Source organism: Drosophila ananassae, chromosome XR, assembly GCF_017639315.1.
Source record: "Drosophila ananassae strain 14024-0371.13 chromosome XR, ASM1763931v2, whole genome shotgun sequence".
NCBI classification, from domain to species: Eukaryota; Metazoa; Arthropoda; class Insecta; order Diptera; family Drosophilidae; genus Drosophila; species Drosophila ananassae.
Window position 1 is genome coordinate 4,088,809 of NC_057932.1, and position 24,261 is coordinate 4,113,069.

General features: G+C 46.6%; 1 long non-coding RNA gene across 2 annotated transcripts; it reads right to left on the bottom strand.

Annotated features, from left to right (window-relative positions):
* Positions 1–429: 429 nt before the first annotated feature.
* On the bottom strand, positions 430–1,557 carry LOC26514643. 2 transcript variants are annotated; one of them, XR_006507689.1, is made up of 3 exons: positions 1,404–1,557; positions 1,192–1,337; positions 430–1,131 (listed from the first exon to the last, which is right to left on the bottom strand). It is a non-coding gene; the product is annotated as an uncharacterized LOC26514643 (long non-coding RNA). The 2 variants fall into 2 exon arrangements; XR_004311419.2 differs by having other exon boundaries at positions 430–823; positions 902–1,337; positions 1,404–1,536.
* Positions 1,558–24,261: the final 22,704 nt, after the last annotated feature.

Sequence of the window (24,261 nt, forward strand, 5' to 3'; positions counted from 1 at the left end):
ATAACGGCAGTGATTACTGTGCTACGTCACGTTGGCACAAAGAAAGAAAAGAGGGCACACCTGAGTAAGCTAAAAGCAAAGGAGTCGGCGCCACAGGCATAAACAATAATTAATAAGCATAAACCAAAAAAAAGGGTTGAAATCTAAAAGGTTGGAAAAAAAAATGTAAACAAAAACACACACTGCAAAAAAGAAACAAAATGGAAGCAAAATTAAAAAAAAAAAAAACAAAAGAAAAAATACACAAAAAAAAAATATACGGAAAAAAATACAAACAAAATATTAATATAAAAAATACACAAATATGAAATAAAATGAAGAATATATATATGCAAGTAAAAAAATATATAAACAAAAATTTTAATGGAAAATATTTATATAATAAAATTCACAACAAAATAAATTTTTTAAATATATATACATTATATATTATATTAGGTTGTCAAAGAGTCTTGCGGTATTTTTATTGAATTTTCAATTGTTCATAAAATTGGTTACAATAATTCGATTCAAGTCAAATACGCGTCGTTTTGTTCGATGACGCATTCCCAATGAGATGCCAATTTCATAGTGCCCCTCTCATAGAAGCTCGCTTCTCTATTGGCAAAAAACTGGAGAGCCAATTTTCACGTTCGCCATGGACAGATACAGGTGGTAATCACTTTGAGCGAGATCCGGACTATACGGTGGATGCAAAAGAACCTCCCATCCGAGCTCCCGGAGCTTCTGGCGCGTCACTAAAGATGTGTGCGGCCTGGCGTTGTCCTGGTGGAAGACAATTCGGCCTCTGTTGATTAAAGATGGTCTCTTCTGCATGGGAATGCTGAAAGCGATATATGATAAAGGGGCATTGGGGACGGGAGCAGCACAAGCCACTCCCTCAGAAAATGCAGCGAAATACAGGAAGTGTTCGAGCTGGTGGTGAACTTCATAACGAACTGCTGTCTTCAAGCGGTCCAGTTGATCCAGGTCCCATAGGGGAGCAGCTCATAGTGGATTATTCCCTGCCAATCTCACCAAACACACATAAGAATTTTGCTGGCCGTCCAGGCTTGGCCACCGTCCGCTTCACCGCTTTTCGATCACGACCGTTTGCGCCTTACTTTCGTAGTATCGTTTATCGTAGTAGTTCTGTAAAATATCCCGTATTTTCTCTTTATTTTGCTCCATGATTGCGACGCTATAACTCACGCACGACTTAAAAGAAAAGACAATCAATCAAACACGTGTTAGCGCGTGAAATGAGCTTTCCAAAAAGGTATAGGATGACGAATAAAACAAGAACTACGCCCTTTCAGCGCCAACTAGCGAAAATACCGCACGACTTTTTTGACAACCTAATATATATGGTAGGGAAATATTATAAAATAAAAGGGAAAAAAGGAGAAGAAAATAAAACAAACGAGATGCTGGATCCTCGAACAACAAAAAAACGTATAATGTGAAGTGATTTAGAAAAAGGCTAATTTTAGAAACGAGAAAGAAGTTTGAAAAAAAAGGCAAATGTAGATAAGATGTAGATAAACATTTAAAAATAATTTTTTCTCTAAACCTAAGGAAATCTCCATCAAACAAAATGCATTAGATTACGTCAAGGCCTCACAAGACTCACCCATCAGTATAGAATACTGCAGTCAAAATGTAACCCTTGCCAATTTTCAAATACCTTAAATCACATACTTAATTAATGATAAGCATTTAATCCTGCCCGTATCCACTTTCCTAATGGACTATTCTGCAATATGCACATATATGCACAATTAATATCTTATATATAAGTTAACACCCGGCACTCTCGCCCCCCCTTGCTCAGCACTATTCGCCCCCTATTACGACTACGCCTCGAACTCGACCCCAGACTCTTAAACCCCAATCCACAGCATAAGCAATTCCCAATATTCCCAAGTGCTGTGGGTTCAAGTACATCCGGGTATGTCGCAAGAGTGCAACTATGTCACAAGTGTGCAACTATGTACGCTGACTAGAATGTTGCTGGAAAGCTGATACACACCCTGAGTGTTACACTGACTCTCGACTCCAGATAGCTGACACTTCACCCGCTGACACCACACACGCCGACACCGCACATGCTGACACCACACATAGTGTTGGAGTGGGTGATCGGCCGATATCGAACTGTCGATCGGAGGGTCACAACTCCGGGAAGTCAGTCTATTCTTGACCGCCGAACTACGAAGCTGAACCAACTCCAACATTCTCCATCGACATATAAAAATATACCCCTTCCGTTAAATAAGAACTTACAAAACCGATTGTTAATATTAAGCGACACGAATAAATTGTACTCCCAACGTTATCCAAAGATGAACCAACGACTTTTCATCAGGTGAACCATGGAAGGACACCTTAACTTATATATATCGACCACCCACTGTACCAAGAGTACTTAAAGGGTACACACTGTAACACTTTGTCGAAGTGTTTATGTTATTCTAGGTATCGGTCATAAACCTAAGTGCACCGCTGTACGCCGAAAAGTGCATATGTCCGCATATACGTAACACGAGTGGCATATAAGTAACACATGTCCACATACCTCCGCCTAAGCGAACATATATACATAGCATAACTATATACTTAAGAATACATAACCGTCTCTCCGCTGCCGCTTTGGGCAGCGCAGCTATGAGACTTAGACCTCCTTTAACTCCTAAGTAAATTTGTAAAACCAGAAACTCCTATGAGCTCGGAGCTCGGAGCGGCAACAACAGCTGCTCCTGACCAAAATATAATAAAAAGGAATAAACTAAACTCCGCCTGTTTATTACTTTAAAATCATTGGGACCTTCGATGGAATTTTGATACATGGCGACCGTGACAGGACCTTCAGGACATCGACATCAAAGGATCACCAACAGCTAGGACGTCGAGGGATCCATAAATAAAACTTACAAAAAAACAACATGGGTCGATGAAGATCGCAGCAAACTTCAGGACACATGAAGATCGACATTTTAAATTGCATATCACAGCCAACGCTGGCCAAAGAAACGGGACCAAACTAAATAGCGCAGTAAGTAGAGTGTGATGTGTGGAAAGAGAAGTGGCGTGGTGCAACGACTTAATTAGGTTGAATTACGGAAGCTACTAAATAGCGTAAGAAAATTAGAATGGAACAGCTCGGTGAAAATACACGCCGAAGTTGAGCACATTAAAAATCTGTTAACCCAAAGAAAAAATAAAACCAAAGCCACACACACATCCACCTACGCTGCAATTCAATTCGGAGAGTGAAGTGTAAGGTGAAACGAGCCGGACGGGCGCCGCGAAGTACTGCGGTATGGGAGCGGCTACACGGCCCCGTGATGGATCAAAGCCCGGGTGACCCCGGCAGAACTCGCACCACGGCTCACCTGAGATGTAGGAGTGAAGGCATCCCCGAGGTTCAGCTTGGAGGACAGGCCGGCCCCGGATTCAGAGCGGACGTCCTAGGACCAGGGAGACGTGGTAAGCGCAGCTTTCTCTGGATTCCCTCTCTTTCGGTGGCAATGTTTTCCCGCGATGCGCTGGTTAGCGATGCCGAATGTTGGACCAAATGACTCAGCTGATCGGTAGTGCTGTCCCGAAGAAAGCGGTACCGGTAGAGGGCGCTCACCGGAAAACACCGACAGATGGCGCCACTCGGCGCTCCTCTTCGAGCTGTTTGAGGCCGTCACCCACAGAGGGCGGCACTAAGGAGAAGAATTCAAAGCTCTCTTTTGGAGGGCGGGCCTGAGATAAGGAACAGTGCACAAGGTTACGGATCGGACCGATTTCCAACCCCCCCGCCGCGGCGGTGCACGCTGGAAAACGGGGCTCTGGTGACCGAGCAGGGGCGGTATATCCCCCATCGTGGCATCGATGGTTATCGCCCTCCACTTCTTCATCTTCTTCTTCCTCTACTCCACCCCAAACCCACGTAGCGTCTGTCCCACATTGGGCGGCTACGCGGTCTGCGTCGGAGCCATAGTGGCCGGCAGTACCCACCCACCTGACAGTAGGTATAAAATGCAAACTTGGCAGTAGGTATAAAAAGCAAACCCGAAGGATGATGTACACTAACGACATTACTCCAGGTGGCAACCACTCAAGTGGAAATCCACCCGTGGGGAAACCCACGGCCGGGGCACGGATTCTGGAGGCCCCAAAACACATCCCAAAGCCAACTGACGAGGCGGTGGCTAGCTTGGCCGCCCCGGCAGATCCTGCGACAAGCCAAAACGTGGAGCAATCTTCAGCATTCATGAGCAGCTCGAAGATGCTGCGTTCACCCATTTTGCAGGCGGCACGGACCGCCCCGAGAAAAGAGCCGAATGCAGAAAAAGAAACCCCCAAGAGGGCGAGGGATCCCTGAAGTCCCTCGGAACCTCAAAGAGCGTCACCGGCGAAGAAAACCAGAGCGTCAAGTGAGCGGTCCTGCGCCGGCATGCTGACTGAACTGGAGGGGATTCTGGAGGACATCATCCTCCAAACTCACGAGAAGCAGGTGAGGAGCATAAACCTGAAAATGAAGAGGATGTTCTGCAGGATGAAGGAGCTGCAGGAAGGACTCAGTGTTGCTCTTATTTGCCAAATCGACGAGAGCCAACCGGGGTCGATATCGGAGGCTATCTGCTCGAGATGTGGCCAGCAAGACGTCCCGATGGCCGACAAACAGGCGCAGACCTTGCCAATACGGAGAAAAGAAGTATCTGTACAGACTGAGCCATGGCGACGGCTAAGTCAGGACAGCACGAAGACCCATCTGCAGGATGAGCAACGAGCACCAGCTCAGGCTCTGAGGAAATCCGCTAGGCTAGGTCCCTTCCAAAGGACAGTCAACCGCCCCAGCAACGGAAGTGCCGAGGGCGCGGGACTGAGCACTCTAGCTAACGCCGCTGCAGCAGGTCCGCGATTGGAAACGGTGAAGCGGAAGAAGCCCAGGACGCCCACTCACCCCGACACGCTGGTAGTGGAAGCCAAGGGGCTTAAATATAGTGAGGTCCTGGCGATGGTCACCAGACGACAGGACAGGCAACTGATCGAATTTAGCCAAGGTGTGCGCAAGGTGCGCCGAACTGCAAGCGGAAAACTTCTGCTGGAGCTTAACAAGAATCGCACGGCCAGCACGGACGTCATGAGGGAGAATCTCGAGAAGGTGCTCCAGGGAGCTGCAGAGGTGCGAGCGTTGTCCGAGGACAGCAAACTCCGGTTCATGGAGCTAAGGGACCTCGATCCCTTGGTTAAGGAAGGGGACATACGCGAGGCAATGGTCGAGCAGTTCAGCTTGGCCGGAGACTCAGTCCTGATCAGGAGCCTGCGAGGGAGCTCAAGGGACACCCAAACTGCCATCATTGGACTCCCAAGCAAGAAAGCGGCGGAGGTGCGAGTAAAGGAAGAGTAAGGATTGGTTGGACAGTGTGTCACATCCGCGAAAGGGACAACCAACCGAGATGCTACAGATGCCTGGAAGTCGGCCATATTGCTGGTAAGTGCAGAAGCACCACTGATAGGACCGGGTGTTGCATCCGCTGCGGAGAGAAAGGGCATAAAATAGCCAGATGCCCCAATGATAGCTTATGCTTTGTGTGCGCAGAGAGGGGTGAGCGGGACACCAAACACCAAACCGGTAGCTGGCGATGTCCGCATTTCAAGGTGGCGGTACAAGATAGAGCAGGATGGAAGTGATTCAGCTCAATCTGAATCATTGTAGAGCGGCGCAAGACCTCCTGCGGCATTCGGTGGTCGAAGCGAGGGCAGACTTGGCCATCCTAAGCGAGCCGTACAGCGTCGGACTGGGAGAGGAGTGGGCGACGGATACCTCTGGAAAGGCGGCAATCTGGTTCTGCAACGGGACAATGGAAGCGCCAAGTCGAGTCAAGAGGGGCGAAGGATTCGTAAGAGCACAATGGAAAGACACCTGGGTATATAGCTGTTACCTAGCACCCAGTCTGCCCCACGATGCCTTCTGCAAGGTCTTGCAAGAATTAGTGATCGATGCCAGAGGCAAGCACCCAGTGCTCATAGCAGGGGACTTCAACGCATGGGCCTAAGAAAGGGGGTGTAGCACCACACACGCCAGAGGTAGAGCCCTGCTGGAGATACTGGCTCCCCTGGACCCCTCAACGAGGGTAACCAGGAGACCTTCAACAGAGCAGGCGCAGGATCTATAATCGACCTGACCTTTGCGAGCGGAAGCTTGGGCCGCGGCTCCAAGTGGAGAATTTCCAACACCTTCACGGCTAGCGACCGTCTCGAGCTATCTGCTCGAGATGTGGCCAGCAAGACGTCCCGATGGCCGACAAACAGGCGCAGACCTTGCCAATACGGAGAAAAGAAGTATCTGTACAGACTGAGCCATGGCGACGGCTAAGTCAGGACAGCACGAAGACCCATCTGCAGGATGAGCAACGAGCACCAGCTCAGGCTCTGAGGAAATCCGCTAGGCTAGGTCCCTTCCAAAGGACAGTCAACTGCCCCAGCAACGGAAGTGCCGAGGGCGCGGGACTGAGCACTCTAGCTAACGCCGCTGCAGCAGGTCCGCGATTGGAAACGGTGAAGCGGAAGAAGCCCAGGACGCCCACTCACCCCGACACGCTGGTAGTGGAAGCCAAGGGGCTTAAATATAGTGAGGTCCTGGCGATGGTCACCAGACGACAGGACAGGCAACTGATCGAATTTAGCCAAGGTGTGCGCAAGGTGCGCCGAACTGCAAGCGGAAAACTTCTGCTGGAGCTTAACAAGAATCGCACGGCCAGCACGGACGTCATGAGGGAGAATCTCGAGAAGGTGCTCCAGGGAGCTGCAGAGGTGCGAGCGTTGTCCGAGGACAGCAAACTCCGGTTCATGGAGCTAAGGGACCTCGATCCCTTGGTTAAGGAAGGGGACATACGCGAGGCAATGGTCGAGCAGTTCAGCTTGGCCGGAGACTCAGTCCTGATCAGGAGCCTGCGAGGGAGCTCAAGGGACACCCAAACTGCCATCATTGGACTCCCAAGCAAGAAAGCGGCGGAGGTGCGAGTAAAGGAAGAGTAAGGATTGGTTGGACAGTGTGTCACATCCGCGAAAGGGACAACCAACCGAGATGCTACAGATGCCTGGAAGTCGGCCATATTGCTGGTAAGTGCAGAAGCACCACTGATAGGACCGGGTGTTGCATCCGCTGCGGAGAGAAAGGGCATAAAATAGCCAGATGCCCCAATGATAGCTTATGCTTTGTGTGCGCAGAGAGGGGTGAGCGGGACACCAAACACCAAACCGGTAGCTGGCGATGTCCGCATTTCAAGGTGGCGGTACAAGATAGAGCAGGATGGAAGTGATTCAGCTCAATCTGAATCACTGTAGAGCGGCGCAAGACCTCCTGCGGCATTCGGTGGTCGAAGCGAGGGCAGACTTGGCCATCCTAAGCGAGCCGTACAGCGTCGGACTGGGAGAGGAGTGGGCGACGGATACCTCTGGAAAGGCGGCAATCTGGTTCTGCAACGGGACAATGGAAGCGCCAAGTCGAGTCAAGAGGGGCGAAGGATTCGTAAGAGCACAATGGAAAGACACCTGGGTATATAGCTGTTACCTAGCACCCAGTCTGCCCCACGATGCCTTCTGCAAGGTCTTGCAAGAATTAGTGATCGATGCCAGAGGCAAGCACCCAGTGCTCATAGCAGGGGACTTCAACGCATGGGCCTAAGAAAAGGGGTGTAGCACCACACACGCCAGAGGTAGAGCCCTGCTGAAGATACTGGCTCCCCTGGACCCCTCAACGAGGGTAACCAGGAGACCTTCAACAGAGCAGGCGCAGGATCTATAATCGACCTGACCTTTGCGAGCGGAAGCTTGGGCCGCGGCTCCAAGTGGAGAATTTCCAACACCTTCACGGCTAGCGACCGTGAAGCCATATTGTGCACACTGGTAGCGGGCCGGGCTGACCCGAACCCACCCTACAGTGGAAAAGCGTACCGCCAGGACACCCTCGACGTCCAAACCATAATAAACCGAGCGCAGAGCGCGACTGTTGTCCCCCTTGCCTCGGCCAACGAAACGGTGGCAGCACTTGCTGAGGTACTGGACGAGGTCTGCAGGGCAAGTATGAAGCCTCGAACGACCTACTCGCGTCACCACAAACCGACGCCGTGGTGGAACAACGAAATCTCTTTACTCCGTAAGGAGTGCCTAAAAGCCAGGAGAGCGCTGCAACGCGAGCGCGGTACGGACGCGCAGGAACAGAGACGATTGGAATTTAAAGCGGCGAGGAAAGCCCTAAAAAAAGCCATACGGGAAAGCAAAAGGGAGGTCTTTCTAAAGCTGTGCGACGAGGCTGAACACGACCCGTGGGGCCAGGCCTTCAGGATTGTCACCAAGAAGGTAAGGGCAGGCAACCAGGCGCCCTTAATGTACTGGTAGGATTAACTTAATATAAGAGTAAGCATAAACAATATCCAACCTAATAACTCAGCATTAGTAGACGGCGCCAGAAGCGATAGCAGCAAGAAGAATGACCGATTGACCGAAGCAAGCAAAAACCAGCTAACTAAGCCGAAAATGCATGTACAAGCTGAACATGAACAAACAATCGGAGTCAGCAGACTCAGAGGTGGGTGACCCTGGCATTAACATTAGTTTAGCACGTCCAGAACATTGACCTTTCTTAAGATTTAATTATGTAGAATTTAGCATCTTATATAAGAATTGTTCTTCTGGAATAAAGATAGTTCCGAAATCAGAGTCAATCGTCTCGTTACTCAGTGTCTGAACCACGGCACTTAAAATCAATCTACTTCGAGTGATCCTGTGTAAAACGGTTCACAAGCAGAATCCGCGGCATACCAGTCTACTTCTAGTGTTGCTCCCGTGAAACGGACCACAAGTAGACCCCGCGTCACCTTATTACTTCGCGTGTTGCTCCCGTGAAACGGACCACGAGTTGATCCCGCGGCATACCAGTCTACTTCGAGTGTTGCTCCCGTGAAACGGACCGCCAGTAGACCCCGCGTTACCTAACTACTCCAAGTGTTGCTCCCGTGAAACGGACCGCCAGTAGGACCGGCCGATAAGGAATCAGCAGAACCACCATACCACCGGTACTTGAGGAAAACCACCCCAGGACTTCAAGCACATACACTCCAGTCTGATCACCGCATAACGCTCTACGGACGAACATTTGGTGACCCCGACGTGATCCTTTACTAAAGGATCACACCCTAAACACAAGCCACAAGGCATTTAATCTTGAAAAAAAAAACTTACACCGCAACCATGGGATCAGAATCAGACCCTGTAACTCAGATGCTCATTGATGAGCAAATTGAAACCAACATAGCCATCCAAAGGCTAATAAAAAATTTCACTAAGGACTCCGCAGAGCGAAGGCTCAAGGACGGATACTTCGAGGAGAGACTAAAATAGCTCACTCACTCATGGACCCAATTTAAAAGGAACGACGCCAAGCTCCGTGAGCTGGCGCTAAGCCCGGAAAATGATTATTTCACAAAGGCGAAGGCGCTAGAAGAACTAGTGAAGAAATATGAAGCCATATTTTCCGATGGAATCCCATCAGGGTCCGTCCCGTCACAAAGACCCCGGAAAACAGGAGAAAATATTGAGCAAAAGGCACAAGTACAAGGAACCGAGGGAGAAGACCCTCACGTCACATCATTAAAACGCAGACATGAAGGAAGGCTAGATGATATGGAAGACTTTCTGTGCAACCGCACCGAAGGACGGGAATTATCCACACACATCAGACAACACATGAAGGACCTATGGAAAGAAATCGTCACGGGATACCATGATCTCATCGATCTGGAGCCAACCTTAAAACATGATGGACATACCGATGACAGATTTCAGGTCGTAAGAGCAGAGTATTTTTCCTTTCTGAACGAAGAAACACCATCAACGTCAGTGCCAACACAAAAACCCACGATGGCCTCTCCATTTGTAATACCACCAGTCGACATGCCGAAATTTGACGGAGATTATTTGAAGTGGCCACGATTTTGCGACATCTTTACGGAACTGGTACACAATCAAGAGTACAGCGATGCAGTAAAATTCCGGTTGTTTGCACATCCAAAAACAAATGGATCAGCAGATCAGCTACGCAGCTTACATGATGCAGTGCTTGGAACAATCACCGCCCTTCACGCCCTGAATATATCAACAGTAGGTTGGGATCCGATTCTGATACACATTCTTGAAGAAAAATTAGATTCCCATACCCTGTCATGTATAGAACTCGCCATCACAAACCCCACCTGCAAACTATCATTAAAACAAATGCTTGACCATCTAGAGCCTAGTTACGCTACAAAAGACAGTGGTCAATAATGGGTTTCGCTCATCAACTCAAGCACCGGTTGAAAAATGTAGCATATGCACCCATGGCAGTCATCGACTTCAAACCTGCCAAAGGTTTTTGGACATGACTCCAAGTGAAAGAACACAAAAAATAACAAGGATGAATGCCTGCACAAATTGTTTATCACTACACCATACAGTCAATTCATGCAAATCCAGGTTCTCATGTCAGGTGTGCAAAAGGAATCATCACACAATGCTGCATAGTGCCTCTACAAGAACAAGCGCATCTACAACCAGCCAACATACAACACCTTATGTACTACTAGCAACCGCCGAAGTGGAAGTCCAAGGTCCTACCGAAGCACGACACAAATGCCGGGCGGTATTCGATTCCGGATCACAAGTGAATTTGATTTCTCAGGAACTAGCTGATAAACTCGGAGTGCAACTAGCACCATCCGACATTACTATAAGAGGCATAGGAGGCACGAAACAATCAAGCTACCGAACAGTACTAAATATGTTTTCGTTAATCACAAAGTTCAAAACACAAGTTGTGGCTTATGTACTACCTGAAATCATGTCGAATCAACCATCAGCCAAAAACATTCCACCAGAACTACGGTTGGCAGATCCCAATTTTAATCAGCCACAAGGGATCGATTTGCTGCTTGGGGCCGAATGTCTCCCACGACTTATCGAACCGTTACATATAAACCTAGGACAAGGACAACCATTACTTCAACGGACCCCATTAGGATGGATTATATCCGGACCAGCAGCAGCCAGTTCGGTGGTACACACAAATCCACCGGTAAGCAGTGCCCTATTCACCATGGAGGAACCAAGAATCGATAGACTGCTGGAACAGTTTTGGAAGTTAGACACTCTCGACGAACACAAAAGGAGCCTTACCACGGACGAGAAGTTATGCAAACAACATTTCATAGAAAATATAAAATGGGGGGCAGACAAAAGATTAAGTGTACGCCTACCATTTAGGGAAGATCCACAAACATTGGGAAATTCCCTCCCAATGGCATATCGGCGATTTTATGCATTGGAAAAGAGACTTCAACGGGATCCTGATCTCCAGAAACAATATGTACAATTTATGGATCAATACGAAGAATTAGGGCATATGACTAGACTAACAACCAAACAACTAACATCAAACCATTATGTCATTCCACATCATTGTGTATTAAAACCTGACAGTAGTACTACCAAACTTCGAGTTGTATTTGACGCTTCAGCAACGACAACAAGTGGAAAAAGCTTAAATAATCTATTACGGATTGGACCAAAAGTTCAAAGTGAATTACTATCCATTCTCTTACGGTTCCGATCGTATCAATATGTTTTTACCTCAGATGTAGAGAAAATGTACCGACAGATTATGATACACCCAGATGACCGCAAGTTCCAAATTATATTATGGAGGCGCAGCGCTATGGAACCATTAAAATATTATCAACTGAACACTGTTACTTATGGCACAGCTACTGCTCCATATTTGGCCACCCGATGCTTGCAATATTTGGCAGATATAGCACCTGAACATCTGACTCAGGGTGCGGCGGCACTGCGACAGGGTTGTTATGTAGATGATTGTCTAACCGGAGGGCACACCATCGAGGAAGCAACAAGAAAAAGGGATCAACTAATAAACTTGTTGGGAGGAGCAAAATTCAAATTAAGGAAATGGTGCGCAAACCACCCAGCGTTACTAGCATACATTTCAGCAGAAGACCAAGAAATGAATCTTGATTTCAGAAATTTTACTGAACAAACCGTCAAAACGCTCGGAATATTTGGGATCCATTCGGAGATTGGCTTCAAGGCCTTACCACGGACGAGAAGTTATGCAAACAACATTTCATAGAAAATATGAAATGGGGGGCAGACAAAAGATTAAGTGTACGCCTACCATTTAAGGAAGATCCACAAACATTGGGAAATTCCCTCCCAATGGCATATCGGCGATTTTATGCATTGGAAAAGAGACTTCAACGGGATCCTGATCTCCAGAAACAATATGTACAATTTATGGATCAATACGAAGAATTAGGGCATATGACTAGACTAACAACCAAACAACTAACATCAAACCATTATGTCATTCCACATCATTGTGTATTAAAACCTGACAGTAGTACTACCAAACTTCGAGTTGTATTTGACGCTTCAGCAACGACAACAAGTGGAAAAAGCTTAAATAATCTATTACGGATTGGACCAAAAGTTCAAAGTGAATTACTATCCATTCTCTTACGGTTCCGATCGTATCAATATGTTTTTACCTCAGATGTAGAGAAAATGTACCGACAGATTATGATACACCCAGATGACCGCAAGTTCCAAATTATATTATGGAGGCGCAGCGCTATGGAACCATTAAAATATTATCAACTGAACACTGTTACTTATGGCACAGCTACTGCTCCATATTTGGAAACCCGATGCTTGCAATATTTGGCAGATATTGCACCTGAACATCTGACTCAGGGTGCGGCGGCACTGCGACAGGGTTGTTATGTAGATGATTGTCTTACCGGAGGGCACACCATCGAGGAAGCAACAAGAAAAAGGGATCAACTAATAAACTTGTTGGGAGGAGCAAAATTCAAATTAAGGAAATGGTGCGCAAACCACCCAGCGTTACTAGCAGACATTCCAGCAGAAGACCAAGAAATGAATCTTGATTTCAGAAATTTTACTGAACAAACCGTTAAAACGCTCGGAATATTTGGGATCCATTCAGAGATTGGCTTCAAGGACGGGCAGCGACAGAAGACACAGGAGTCATCACGAAGAGGATCGTGTGTTCAGAACTTGCAAAAATCTTCGACCCTCTAGGGTTGTTTGGTCCAGTTGTAACAACAGCGAAAATAAGAATGCAACAATTATGGGAACTGAAAATCGACTGGGACACGGAACTGGGTTTAGAACTCACCCATCAATGGCAAGGATTTCGACATGATGTTCAGATCTTGACAACAATAAAAATTCCAAGATGTGCACTCCCAGCTGACACATCCGGAGGCATTCAGCTACATGTATTTGCAGACGCATCAGAAGCAGCGTATGGGGCAGTGGCATACTTGCGAGCAAGGGATAAGACGGGCAATATTTTCACACGATTACTATGCTCAAAGGCACGAGTAGCACCCTTGATGAAACAGACCCTACAACGCTTAGAACTCTGTGCAGCAGTACTAGCAGCTCAGGTCACAAAAAGAGTAAAAAACAATCTTACCGTAAACTTAGAAGCAATACATTTATGGTCAGACTCGGAGATTGCATTAAAGTGGATTAACGCCACAGCTTCTTCATTCCAAACGTTTGTGGCGAACCGGGTCGCCCAGATTCAAGAACTGACAGACCCAGAGTGGTGGAGACATGTAGCATCAACAGATAATCCTGCAGATATTCTCTCCAGTGGGTGCACGGCAGCCCAATTAAGAGATTCAAAACTTTGGTACACCGGACCACCATTCCTGGCACAAGACCCAGATTCTTGGCCGAGGTTCCACTCAACAGGAACAAACAAGACAATCGAAGATCAAGAAAGAAAGAAGGAGGCGGTCTGCAACCTAGCCGGTAAATCTGACGACTGGATGGAACAAATCAATCATCACGGATCATTCGATACGATGGTGCAAATAATAGGAAGAATGCGGCGATTCATTTTTAATTGCCGCAAGCCAGAGAAGAGAAGGACTGGACCATTGTCACCAGTAGAATTGAATGAGGCATTAGGAGTGATAATTCGGGAAATACAGTTTCAGCATTTTTCAACATCCATGTTACAACTCAAGAAGACGAAAACTGTTGGACCAAACGATTCATTACGAGCACTAGATACGTTCATAGACACGGACGGAATAATTCGAGTAGGAGGACGGCTACAAAACGCCGCATTATCGTATGATGCCACACATCCAATGTTATTGTCGCCAAACCATCCATTGACAATACTCTTATTTCAATGGAAACATCAGCAACTGGCACATTGCGGACCACTGGCGTTATTATGCAACATTAGACAAAGATTTTGGTCATTAAGAGGAAGGGAGCTGGCTCAGAAGACAGTTAGCCGTTGTGTCAGATGTTGCCGAATTCGACCAAAATTGTTGAATCAAATAATGAGCCCACTACCAGCAGACCGAGTTCAACAGCACAGACCATTCAAGAATTGCGGAGTGGACTACTGTGGGCCCTTTTGGACTCACTATAAAATCCGAGGAAAACGACCACATAAGGTGTATCTAGCAGTGTTTTGTTGTTTCTCAACCAAGGCGGTACACCTAGAGGTGGTAACAGATTTGACTACCCAAGCCTTCCTGGCGGCATTGAAAAGATTTTGCGGACGACGAGGACTACCGTCAAAAATCTATAGTGACAACGCGACTAATTTTGTTGGAGCCTATAACGAACTTTCAGAAGTAAAGGAAGCAATTTTCGCCGAGGAGGCACAAGCAATGATACATAAGACCTGCGCAAATCTGAGCATAGAATACAAATTTATACCACCTAGGGCCCCCCATTTTGGAGACCTGTGGGAAGCCGCGGTAAAATCAGCAAAGCATTTATTGAAACGAACATTATATACGGCAACACTAACTCATGGAGAACTGGAAACCGTAGTCATTGATATTGAAGCCATTCTAAATTCTCGCCCGTTGACGTCTGTCTCTTCCAGCCCAAGGGATCTTACGGCACTAACGCCAGGGCATTTCCTGATCGGGGAACCTCTAACGGCATCACCCGATATCCACCAATCAAGGCGACGCACAGGTTTACTCACTCGGTGGAAGCGTCTCGAACAGTTACGGAAAGAATTTTGGACACGCTGGAGTCACGAGTACTTACATGAGTTACAGTGGACAAGAAGTTGTAAGACGGTAAGGATTGGTGATCTGGTCATAATAAAAGAAGACAACATCGCTCCGTTGAACTGGCCCCTCGGACGCATCATAGCAGTCCATCCCGGTAAAGACGGCGAGGTCCGAGTTGCAGAAATACGATCAACATCAGGCAATATAACACGGGCTATACACCGAATGTCAGTGTTACCAATCAACGATAAGAAGGAGGAAACTTATTTAAAAAAAAAAAAAAAAAAAAAAATGCTTGTCCTAACAATGATACTCATCTGGGTGATACCCGTTGCCCGTCTCCACACCATCAGAAGAAAAGGCCATTAACCCTGTCATCATCACTCCCATAAACAATGTGACTGGAACCATCATAGAAGCCACCGATAGGATAGCAATCAAATCTGCGGAGTGGACACTCATCACATTCTTTGACCTCAGTCAATTGGCACGAGAAATCGAAAGAGTTAAAAGGGGTATCCAATCTATAAAACAATGGTGCCCAACGGCATACGAGGTGTGCCCCACAATCATACAAACGTTGCAGCAGGAAGTGGCGGAAATTCAAGATGCCGATCAGTTAATGCATCATCAACGACAAAAACGTGGAGCACTGAACATCGTTGGAAATATCGCGAATGGGCTGTTCGGAGTACTTGATGATCAATATGCCAAACGGATGGAAGAGATTATTGGCAAACTCCGAGCCCAAGAAAGCATCACACATAAAATCGTGGAGAACCAGACGTCGATTCTGGATACCACCATCAACATTATGAGGAGGACGACGATCGAAACTCAGAAGAGGATGCAGGACCTAGAAGCCAGTCTAGCCAGAATCAAGGCGAGGAGCCATGCGGCTGATCGACATCTTCCACATGCAGTCTCAGAATTGGTCGTCGTGGCAAGCCACATTCGGTGAGTCCAGGATGCTGTATTGAATGTGTTAATCGGGGCACAAGAAGGAAAATTAAGCCCTGCGTTGGTGTCGGTGGAACAAGTAAAACAGGTGATCACAAAAATACAAACACACCTGCCACCAGGACGGCGATTACCCATCACCATTGAGACAGCACGAGACTTATATCGACTGGCGACCACGAGGGTACAAGAAACCGAGGACTTATTAATGTTCCATACAAGCGTTCCGTTAGTCGAGGAAGACGAGTTCACAGTGTATCGGATGGAGCCAATTCCACAAATAACGAGAGAAGGCCTGGTGATAACCAAGTCCATGTCAAACAGGAAACAGGATATCTAGCAATAGATGATCATCGGAAACACCACTTCGCGATCAATCAAGAACACCTGAGGCAGTGTATCAGCATGACGAATGGAAATAAGGTCTGCGAGTTTAAGCAGACGCTCTTTGGCCCGGACGCCCATCAACTCCCGTGTACAATGGCAGCATTAGCAAGACATCGTGTAAGGGAATGTAAATCAGAGCCAATCAAGGGGACCACTTATTGGGTTCAATTGACAGAGCAGAATGCATGGATCTTTGGGACCTCGAAACCAATAACAATGACATATGTCTGCTCAGCCGAAAAAGATCAGATCATCATCGACGGCGTAGGCAAAATGACAATCAGGCAAGATTGTGTGATCCAAAGCCCGACCATCACATTATTAGGACGAGCGCAAGTTAACTCATCAGGGACACTAAAGATGTAAGGAAGTTATGTGCACGAGTGGCCGGCACAGGAAAACATAAGGATAACAGAAGGGCAGTTGGAGTCAACGTTGGATCAGCTAGACCGACTACATGCAGAGGTGCAGGGATTAAAGACATGGACGAAGCAGGCACAGAAAGATGTGGACAGCGAAGCAGAGTGGAATCTGGTTCATCAATATTCCAGAGTAATAATGTTAGGAGTAGCGATCCTCTTAGCCGCATGGGCAGGATACACACGGTGGGCCAGGAAGGACACCTCAGCGACCCACCACCAGAGGACGGTACCCGCCAAAAGAGAAGAATTCCAACTAATCGAGCAACATCTAGCCGCAGCAACAAGGGATGGACATCACAGGAGATTCGAAGTATACGATCCAGGGACTTCTCAGTAAAGGGCAAGCAAGAAAGCACAAAACGTAGTTAATAGGAAAATTTTATTAAGTTAAGAAGCATCGCCGTCAATGGTACCCATTGAGGAGTTACCACAATCAGTAGAAAGGTTGTCGTCGCTGTCCCAAGCCGAACGACGACTAAGGCGCCTCCGGGCGACTCGGCCATTTGGACGGAACTGCACGAAAATCAGGTCGCGGTCCTCTATCCCTAGAGAGGCGGGGGTACCGCGGCGAGGCATGATGCGGCCACCGTACCAGAAGTTGACATCGGAGCGACGTAATCGAAGACTGCGACAATACTCGTCCATAAACTCCAGTATGCTGGAGTCCCGATCGTGACAGGACCATTTCGTGCGACCGTAATAAGGACCAATAACCTGAAAGAAGAGCAACGGCATGATCAACAGAGATACTGAAAGTGGTTAATAGAATGACACAACAGCTTCTATTATTAAGTACCTCAATGGGGGGGGGGGGGGAGAATGTTGGCACCTATTGCCAAGACCTACTACCCTAGATGCACATTAGTAACACATCAGCATGTCGCAATACAACCCACTAACCTATTAACACACCTAGTAATAATTAGCAATAAGCATAAACAATATCCAACCTAATTACTCAGCATTAGTAGCCGGCGCCAAAAGCGATAGCAGCAAGAAGAATGACCGATTGACCGAAGCAAGCAAAAACCAGCTAACTAAGCCGAAAATGCATGTACAAGCTGAACATGAACAAACAATCGGAGTCAGCAGACTCAGAGGTGGGTGACCCTGGCATTAACATTAGTTTAGCACGTCCAGAACATTGACCTTTCTTAAGATTTAATTATGTAGAATTTAGCATCTTGTATAAGAATTGTTCTTCTGGAATAAAGATAGTTCCGAAATCAGAGTCAATCGTCTCGTTACTCAGTGTCTGAACCACGGCACTTAAAATCAATCTACTTCGAGTGATCCTGTGTAAAACGGTTCACAAGCAGAATCCGCGGCATACCAGTCTACTTCTAGTGTTGCTCCCGTGAAACGGACCACAAGTAGACCCCGCGTCACCTTATTACTTCGCGTGTTGCTCCCGTGAAACGGACCACGAGTTGATCCCGCGGCATACCAGTCTACTTCGAGTGTTGCTCCCGTGAAACGGACCGCCAGTAGACCCCGCATTACCTAACTACTTGGAGTGTTGCTCCCGTGAAACGGACCACGAGGAAACCCCGCGGCATACCAATCTAGCTCGAGTGTTGCTCCCGTGAAACGGACCACCAGCAGACCCCGCGCTATCTAACCTACTTCGAGTGTTGCTCCCATGAAACGGACCGCCAGTAGAACCGGCCGATAAGGAATCAGCCGAACCACCATACCACCGGTACTTAAGGAAAACCACCCCAGGACTTCAAGCACATACACTCCAGTCTGATCACCGCAAGCGTCTGGCCAACCCGAGCAGTCCCTTGCAGAATCCAGGTAAATTTAGTCAAGACTATTTACGGTCTTCGACTACGACTCCGGGACCTACCGTTACTCCCGTGAGTTCAAGTTTGACGTAGTTGCCGCATAACGCTCTACGGACGAACATTTGGTGACCCCGACGTGATCCTTTACTAAAGGATCACACCCTAAACCAACATAGCCATCCAAAGGCTAATAAAAAATTTCACTAAGGACTCCGCAGAGCGAAGGCTCAAGGACGGATACTTCGAGGAGAGACTAAAATAGCTCACTCACTCATGGACCCAATTTAAAAGGAACGACGCCAAGCTCCGTGAGCTGGCGCTAAGCCCGGAAAATGATTATTTCACAAAGGCGAAGGCGCTAGAAGAACTAGTGAAGAAATATGAAGGCATATTTTCCGATGGAATCCCATCAGGGTCCGTCCCGTCACAAAGACCCCGGAAAACAGGAGAAAATATTGAGCAAAAGGCACAAGTACAAGGAACCGAGGGAGAAGACCCTCACGTCACATCATTAAAACGCAGACATGAAGGAAGGCTAGATGATATGGAAGACTTTCTGTGCAACCGCACCGAAGGACGGGAATTATCCACACACATCAGACAACACATGAAGGACCTATGGAAAGAAATCGTCACGGGATACCATGATCTCATCGATCTGGAGCCAACCTTAAAACATGATGGACATACCGATGACAGATTTCAGGTCGTAAGAGCAGAGTATTTTTCCTTTCTGAACGAAGAGACACCATCAACGTCAGTGCTAACACAAAAACCCACGATGGCCTCTCCATTTGTAATACCACCAGTCGACATGCCAAAATTTGACGGAGATTATTTGAAGTGGCCACGATTTTGCGACATCTTTACGGAACTGGTACACAATCAAGAGTACAGCGATGCAGTAAAATTCCGGTTGTTTGCACATCCAAAAACAAATGGATCAGCAGATCAGCTACGCAGCTTACATGATGCAGTGCTTGGAACAATCACCGCCCTTCACGCCCTGAATATATCAACAGTAGGTTGGGATCCGATTCTGATACACATTCTTGAAGAAAAATTAGATTCCCATACCCTGTCATGTATAGAACTCGCCATCACAAACCCCACCTGCAAACTATCATTAAAACAAATGCTTGACCATCTAGAGCCTAGTTACGCTACAAAAGACAGTGGTCAATAATGGGTTTCGCTCATCAACTCAAGCACCGGTTGAAAAATGTAGCATATGCACCCATGGCAGTCATCGACTTCAAACCTGCCAAAGGTTTTTGGACATGACTCCAAGTGAAAGAACACAAAAAATAACAAGGATGAATGCCTGCACAAATTGTTTATCACTACACCATACAGTCAATTCATGCAAATCCAGGTTCTCATGTCAGGTGTGCAAAAGGAATCATCACACAATGCTGCATAGTGCCTCTACACGAACAAGCGCATCTACAACCAGCCAACATACAACACCTTATGTACTACTAGCAACCGCCGAAGTGGAAGTCCAAGGTCCTACCGAAGCACGACACAAATGCCGGGCGGTATTCGATTCCGGATCACAAGTGAATTTGATTTCTCAGGAACTAGCTGATAAACTCGGAGTGCAACAACCATCCGACATTACTATAAGAGGCATAGGAGGCACGAAACAATCAAGCTACCGAACAGTACTAAATATGTTTTCGTTAATCACAAAGTTCAAAACACAAGTTGTGGCTTATGTACTACCTGAAATCATGTCGAATCAACCATCAGCCAAAAACATTCCACCAGAACTACGGTTGGCAGATCCCAATTTTAATCAGCCACAAGGGATCGATTTGCTGCTTGGGGCCGAATGTCTCCCACGACATATCGAACCGTTACATATAAACCTAGGACAAGGACAACCATTACTTCAACGGACCCCATTAGGATGGATTATTTCCGGACCAGCAGCAGCCAGTTCGGTGGTACACACAAATCCACCGGGAAGCAGTGCCCTATCCACCATGGAGAAACCAAGAATCGATAGACTGCTGGAACAGTTTTGGAAGTTAGACACTCTCGACGAACACAAAAGGAGCCTTACCACGGACGAGAAGTTATGCAAACAACATTTCATAGAAAATATAAAATGGGGGGCAGACAAAAGATTAAGTGTACGCCTACCATTTAGGGAAGATCCACAAACATTGGGAAATTCCCTCCCAATGGCATATCGGCGATTTTATGCATTGGAAAAGAGACTTCAACGGGATCCTGATCTCCAGAAACAATATGTACAATTTATGGATCAATTCGAAGAATTAGGGCATATGACTAGACTAACAACCAAACAACTAACATCAAACCATTATGTCATTCCACATCATTGTGTATTAAAACCTGACAGTAGTACTACCAAACTTCGAGTTGTATTTGACGCTTCAGCAACGACAACAAGTGGAAAAAGCTTAAATAATCTATTACGGATTGGACCAAAAGTTCAAAGTGAATTACTATCCATTCTCTTACGGTTCCGATCGTATCAATATGTTTTTACCTCAGATGTAGAGAAAATGTACCGACAGATTATGATACACCCAGATGACTGCAAGTTCCAAATTATATTATGGAGGCGCAGCGCTATGGAACCATTAAAATATTATCAACTGAACACTGTTACTTATGGCACAGCTACTGCTCCATATTTGGCCACCCGATGCTTGCAATATTTGGCAGATATAGCACCTGAACATCTGACTCAGGGTGCGGCGGCACTGCGACAGGGTTGTTATGTAGATGATTGTCTTACCGGAGGGCACACCATCGAGGAAGCAACAAGAAAAAGGGATCAACTAATAAAATTGTTGGGAGGAGCAAAATTCAAATTAAGGAAATGGTGCGCAAACCACCCAGCGTTACTAGCAGACATTCCAGCAGAAGACCAAGAAATGAATCTTGATTTCAGAAATTTTACTGAACAAACCGTCAAAACGCTCGGAAATTTTGGGATTTGGGAGTCATCACGAAGAGGATCGTGTGTTCAGAACTTGCAAAAACTTTCGACCCTCTAGGGTTGTTTGGTCCAGTTGTAACAACGGCGAAAATAAGAATGCAACAATTATGGGAACTGAAAATCGACTGGGACACGGAACTGGGTTTAGAACTCACCCATCAATGGCAAGCATTTCGACATGATGTTCAGATCTTGACAACAATAAAAATTCCAAGATGTGCATTCCCAGCTGACACATCCGGAGGCATTCAGCTACATGTATTTGCAGACGCATCAGAAGCAGCGTATGGGGCAGTGGCATACTTACGAGCAAGGGATAAGACGGGCAATATTGTCACACGATTACTATGCTCAAAGGCACGAGTAGCACCCTTGATGAAACAGACCCTACCACGCTTAGAACTCTGTGCAGCAGTACTAGCAGCTCAGGTCACAAAAAAAGTAAAAAACGATCTTACCGTAAACTTAGAAGCAATACATTTATGGTCAGACTCGGAGATTGCATTAAAGTGGATTAACGCCACTGCTTCTTCATTCCAAACGTTTGTGGCGAACCGGGTCGCCCCGATTCAAGAACTGACAGACCCAGAGTGGTGGAGACATGTAGCATCAACAGATAATCCTGCAGATATTCTCTCCAGAGGGTGTTAAGAGATTCAAAACTTTGGTACACCGGACCACCATTCCTGGCCCAAGACCCAGATTCTTGGCCAAGGTTCCACTCAACAGGAACAAACAAGGCAATCGAAGGTCAAGAAAGAAAGAAGGAGGCGGTCTGCAACCTAGCCGGTAAATCTGACGACTGGATGGAACAAATCAATCATCACGGATCATTGGATACGATGGTGCAAATAATAGGAAGAATGCGGCGATTCATTTTTAATTGCCGCAAGCCAGAGAAGAGAAGGACTGGACCATTGTCACCAGTAGAATTGAATGAGGCATTAGGAGTGATAATTCGGGAAATACAGTTTCAGCATTTTTCAACATCCATGTTACAACTCAAGAAGACGAAAACTGTTAGACCAAACGATTCATTACGAGCACTAGATCCGTTCATAGACACGGACGGAATAATTCGAGTAGGAGGACGGCTACAAAACGCCGCATTATCGTATGATGCCACACATCCAATGTTATTGTCGCCAAACCATCCATTGACAATACTCTTATTTCAATGGAAACATCAGCAACTGGCACATTGCGGACCACTGGCGTTATTATGCAACATTAGACAAAGATTTTGGTCATTAAGAGGAAGGGAGCTGGCTCAGAAGACAGTTAGCCGTTGTGTCAGATGTTGCCGAATTCGACCAAAATTGTTGAATCAAATAATGAGCCCACTACCAGCAGACCGAGTTCAACAGCACAGACCATTCAAGAATTGCGGAGTGGACTACTGTGGGCCCTTTTGGACTCACTATAAAATCCGAGGAAAACGACCACATAAGGTGTATCTAGCAGTGTTTTGTTGTTTCTCAACCAAGGCGGTACACCTAGAGGTGGTAACAGATTTGACTACCCAAGCCTTCCTGGCGGCATTGAAAAGATTTTGCGGACGACGAGGACTACCGTCAAAAATCTATAGTGACAACGCGACTAATTTTGTTGGAGCCTATAACGAACTTTCAGAAGTAAAGGAAGCAATTTTCGCCGAGGAGGCACAAGCAATGATACATAAGACCTGCGCAAATCTGAGCATAGAATACAAATTTATACCACCTAGGGCCCCCCATTTTGGAGACCTGTGGGAAGCCGCGGTAAAATCAGCAAAGCATTTATTGAAACGAACATTATATACGGCAACACTAACTCATGGAGAACTGGAAACCGTAGTCATTGATATTGAAGCCATTCTAAATTCTCGCCCGTTGACGTCTGTCTCTTCCAGCCCAAGGGATCTTACGGCACTAACGCCAGGGCATTTCCTGATCGGGGAACCTCTAACGGCATCACCCGATATCCACCAATCAAGGCGACGCACAGGTTTACTCACTCGGTGGAAGCGTCTCGAACAGTTACGGAAAGAATTTTGGACACGCTGGAGTCACGAGTACTTACATGAGTTACAGTGGACAAGAAGTTGTAAGACGGTAAGGATTGGTGATCTGGTCATAATAAAAGAAGACAACATCGCTCCGTTGAACTGGCCCCTCGGACGCATCATAGCAGTCCATCCCGGTAAAGACGGCGAGGTCCGAGTTGCAGAAATACGATCAACATCAGGCAATATAACACGGGCTATACACCGAATGTCAGTGTTACCAATCAACGATAAGAAGGAGGAAACTTATTTAAAAAAAAAAAAAAAAAAAAAAATGCTTGTCCTAACAATGATACTCATCTGGGTGATACCCGTTGCCCGTCTCCACACCATCAGAAGAAAAGGCCATTAACCCTGTCATCATCACTCCCATAAACAATGTGACTGGAACCATCATAGAAGCCACCGATAGGATAGCAATCAAATCTGCGGAGTGGACACTCATCACATTCTTTGACCTCAGTCAATTGGCACGAGAAATCGAAACAGTTAAAAGGGGTATCCAATCTATAAAACAATGGTGCCCAACGACATACGAGGTGTGCCCCACAATCATACAAAC